The 5,000-nt window shown below is 39.6% G+C and overlaps 1 protein-coding gene across 4 annotated transcripts in view; it reads left to right on the forward strand.

Annotated features, from left to right (window-relative positions):
• The window catches only part of LOC122255663 (AF4/FMR2 family member lilliputian), a 117,660-nt gene that overhangs the window by 34,182 nt on the left and 78,478 nt on the right, over nucleotides 1–5,000 (forward strand). Inside the window, exon 1 of one of the 4 annotated variants that reach the window (XM_043019898.2) lies at nucleotides 2,529–2,643. The exons of 2 other annotated variants lie outside the window; for them this stretch is intronic. The gene's annotated coding sequence lies outside the window, so the exon portion shown is untranslated. Of the gene's footprint in view, nucleotides 1–2,528; nucleotides 2,644–5,000 lie in introns of those variants that run through there. One more of the 4 variants, XM_086530345.1, reaches the window with a different exon arrangement.

The raw sequence follows: 5,000 nt of genomic DNA on the forward strand, positions 1-5,000 counted from the left end.
TCTAGCGCGCACGTGTGTATTTGTGTGTGTGTGTATGTGTGTGTGTGTGTGTGTGTGTGTGTGTGTGTGTGTGTGTGTGTGTGTGTGTGTGTGTGTGTGTGTGTGCGTGCGTGTGTGTGTGCGCGCGTGTGCGTGTGCGTGTGCGTGGGTGTGGGTGTGGGTGTGTGTGTGTGTATATGTGTATGCGTATGCGTATGTGTATGCGTATGGGTGTATGTATGTATGTGAGTGAGTGGAATGAGTGCGAGAGAGAAAGAGAGAGAGGAGGGAGGATAGATAGATGAATGTGAACAGATATTCAAACGTATCATACTAAACGTTTCTAGTATCACCAGATTCCGTATCATTACTGTAGAAAGGCATTCCACGTAGGCCGTAAATCGTGAGCAAGACGTTGACATTCCGCTGAAAGTGCTGTGATTCGAAAATTGACTGGAGTAATATTTTACGTGTGTTTTATTAGATAATGTTGAGGAAGCCTTTTACAATGGCCAAGAAGCTGGTACAGTCTGTCTTTGGGGAAAGAAACATTATTATTCATTGATACGATCGAGAGTCTGAATTGTTAGTAGAAGCGCATGCCGAAAGGGAAGATCTAAACAAACATCTTTATTGGAGATAAGAATTCCAGAATCTCGGTTGGATGCCGAATTTGAGTTGTGTTTTTAATATCAGAATATTTAATGATAAGGTGATTATCGGCAAATCGTCCCGTTGTCATCTCGGTCCTCTCAAGCACTTACGTTATACATTTCGTAGAATGAGGAATTATGATATTGATAATGATGATGATGATTGGTCTTCGGTTCGTAATGGATAATGCAGTAGGTGGCTGTAGAGTGCCATTGTTTATATTTATATTAAAGATTGCTTATTGAGATAGGGATTGCAGGGATTAATAAGCTGTCACGATTCTAATTTTATTTATGATGTTTAACTGTAATTTTTGTTATTGTGGTGGTTTCCAGTGATTATGTTCACAATTTAGGTAGAATTTACACGTGTTGCAAGTTTGTTTGTTTTAAACGAGAAATATATTTACTTGTTATACCAGATATTTTGTTTACCTTCTGCTTCCGTTGAATTTGATCGGTGCGGAACATGCTGGACGGGAATACGAACATTTTTTTCGCCCGCGTACTTTAAAGGCGACCCTGTGGGCTACGAGGTGTTGGGAGTGGCTCCTGGGATGGCGTCCGTTTACTCGTGGCCAACGTTGCGACGCTTTTTCCACGCCGGCCTTTGTTTGCGCTTGCTTGGGTCGTGAATCAAGATGGCATAAGGATTTGGATTCGTCAATGACACTTTTTTCTTTTTACTTGTTTCGTACGCAATAGATTCGTAAATGTATGTCTTCGATTTAGACAATGTTTTTGTGTGAATTTACTCAGTCCTCTGGTAACTTCAGTTGGTAAACGTCTCGAAAGAATTGTTATTGAGTTATTAATTAAGTATATTTAGATGTGAATGGTTAAATCTTGCAGTATTTTCGTTTTCGTAACACGGTTATTCAACTTCTGTATTCTCATGCTTACGTTAAGCGTTTTCGTAAGAAAGTGAACGTGTGTGTATGTATTTGTGTATGGAAAAATCATTCTGACTCCTCCCTCTCTCTTTCTCCTTCCCTCTGCCCTTCCTTTTCTCTTTTTTCTCAATCTCCCTCCCCCCTCTTCCTCATCATATCCATCTCTTTCCCACCTCCCCCTCTCCCTAACCATCCATCTCTTCTTTCTCTGTCTCCTTCCCCCATCCCTCCCTCCCTCCTTCCTTCCTCTGACCTCTCTCTTTGTATGGATATTTACATTCCACGATACATCTACGTAGATCTAACGTCTCCGTAAAAATATGTTTATCTTTTTCATTTTTACACTTACACAAGACAGTCTTCACTTTATTTTCCTTAGTTGTAAATTTTAGTTGTAGATATTAATTGTCAGATTTTCTGCGAAATCTTATATACTAATATCATGAAGAAAAAAAAACATGCTTTTTGTAATTACATGCTAATAAACTCAAATACGTGGTTGATACCGTATTTGATTGTCATTTACGTTCAAATGTTCTCAGGCTCATTTTCTTTATCGTACAGTAAGTTTTACGGGAGCACTTGGATCGATTCCCAGATTAAATCCTCCGTTTTCTGTGATCAAGTGGCTCTCGCTTCTGGCCACTAAATCCACGCGATCTGTCTCTATCCTTAGTTCTCCCTTCCTGCCTCCGCTCCGGCCTTATATTTGCTTGCTCTGCTTATACCACTTGCGTTTTTCTACGTTGCAACTAAATAATTATGTCGATTATTAACTCCATCTCACGTTATTGACCACTGGACTGCAAAGAATCGGATTTTCCTTACATTAAATCAAACATTCCGATTTGGTTGATGTCGCGAGAGAATATTTGTCTAAATATTCAAAACTGACAGTATTTGTTAATCATATGATGAACTATTGTAGTGAACATCAGTAATTTCGAAAAATATTTAATCAGTATGACATATCTGACAATAAGTGATAGAACGGGCCCTATCACGAGCGTGAAGGTTGCTGCAGCCGCTACGCGTGGCCCCGGAGCGAGCATAGTAACGGCATCCTCACTCTCTTGAACAGTGAGAAGGGAGTCGAAGTTTTCGCTGTGTTGGAAGAGGTAGTTGTGGTGGTTTTCTAGCAAATTTCAAAGCTATTGTTTATATTCGGGTTTAGTCGAGGTGAAATTCTGTGGTGTTCATGATTGGAAAGTTATTGAAATAACAAAAATACTTGTGTTCAATAGAATAGTGTGAATAATGAAGTTAAAAGTGTGTCGGCGGGAGTTCCGTACCTGATTGTGCGCTCGCCAACAATCGTCGTGTCTCTCTCCCTTCCTGTGCCCCCTCCCCCTCCTCCGTCCTTTCCTCCCTTCTGTTTGTAAGGCCCTAGTGCCGTCTCTTCGACCATTGGAACATCCGTGTGAAGGTAACCAGTGTTGTCTCACAGGGAGCGCTATCCACGGAGCACCAGAAACAAGGAATCAGGCATGATCTAGATTTTCATCCGGATTCAGTCTCTCGACGGAGGCCTTGGAAAAGGGGCCATCGGTTCCCGGTGCTTGGCGAGTTTATCGTGTGACGAAATATTTAATATGCCTCCAGATGTAATTAGTGCCTTGTGTATACTGATTTGCCAATTCTGAGATGGTGAAGAGCGCTTCGGAAAGGCTTAGGAAAAGAGGATTACACACGGTCCTAGCCTTTGTGATTGTGAATAATGGTGGTGAGCACCCTCTTCTGCTTTCAAGTTATTTGCAGGAAGGGTAGATGTGTGTTGTGTAAAAAAAAACTTTTAATGTCAGTGTTTTATGTATCTATTTTGCAAAGCTCTACAGTATGTACCTACAAGGATGAGGTCGAGTTTGTGGTACCAATAATACAGAGCCTGCCTAACCTTTCAGCAGACTGTCCCAGCCTATTTTCAACCTATACCCGTAAGGAAATTAGAGCTACAAGTCAGGAAGAAGATATAGTAAAGGGCTAAGTAGCATAAAGGCGTTTGAGAGACATCTGAAGCCTTTGTAGGCGAGGGATGTTTAGCCAGGACGGCGCGCATTTGTGTGCGTGCGCGTCAGAGCATGTATGTGCGTTCGTTAGTAAGTGTCTGAGCTATAGGGAAACACGGATGAATATGTGGCCATGTGGAGTTTTTGAGACTAGCAAACCATCATTACCTCTCAGGCACACTGAAATCAATCCTGAGCAATAGAAAATGGTCACTTGAACCCACTTGCAATAGTATTCCCTCTTAGAGAATAGATGATAATTTGCTAACAACTGGACATTGAATTTAGGGTTAACAATGTTTCGTTTTGAATGAGCAAATATATTCAAGAAAAATCTGTATATTCGCTGTCATGATGCGTATTATAAAAAATGTAAGATTAACAAGACAATGGCTTAATTTGGCTCCCCACAACGTAGGCCAATAATCCAAGGTCAGGGTAGTAGAGAAGCGATAGTATTATCCTGGCAAAGCTAATGTAGTGATTTTCGCACATCCTGAGCCATGGAGTCAGTTATGATTTTTATTGGATCATTTTAATTTCTTACATATATTCTTATGTATATATATGTATATATATATATATTGTATATATATATATAATATGTATATATATATGTATATATATATGATATGTATATATATATATACATATATATATGTATGTGTATATATATGGATATATATATATATATATATATATATATATACACACACATATACATATACATATACATATACATATACATAGTTTTGTAATAAATTTTATTCATGTATGTTAGTAAATTAATTTTAAACACTGTTTTTGTGTATACATAGGCATAGTTATCAACTTGCAAGTATGTATATAAATTCCTGTTTACGTATGACTTATATTACATTATATTTACATGTGTATGTTTATAAAGAAAGTAGTTCAGCTCGAAAATGTTCAATAAATATCATTTGCGTGATTTTTGAATTAGTGATGTTTCATGATGATATGCTAATGACATCTGAGAAGTTTATTCCAAATATCCCCCGTAGTAAACCATTCGCTAGCCAGGAACTTATTTGTGCTGCGCGAAGCAGTCCCTTCCGAGTGCCCCGCAGCTGATCGCGGCTCATCATCCTGACCCGCGTGTCTTCCTGTCAGGGTCGTGTGCGGTATGCATGAAAATAAAAAGGCGACAGATGTGTTATAAAAGGTAGACAAGGGCATGCATGTATTAGATGCAAGAAGGAAGATGCTGAGGCCCAAGGAAGATTCACGAGTTGAGGTGGTTAGCTTTATCATAGAAAACTGGCTTGTGGGGAGATGGACGGTCCCAAGATATATGGCATGGGGACGGAGAAGCTCAGTTGCCTCGCAGCTACGGCGTTTTCGTTTCCTTGCTGATGGTAGCTGACACGAAAGTAGTGTTATCGTAGAGTGAAAGTAGCGCTAGATTAGGGCTACGTAATGGATTACTTCAATGTATCACAGTAATA

This window comes from Penaeus japonicus, unplaced genomic scaffold (assembly GCF_977035675.1).
Source record: "Penaeus japonicus unplaced genomic scaffold, GWHDUDI00000001_assembly GWHDUDI00000033, whole genome shotgun sequence".
NCBI classification, from domain to species: Eukaryota; Metazoa; Arthropoda; class Malacostraca; order Decapoda; family Penaeidae; genus Penaeus; species Penaeus japonicus.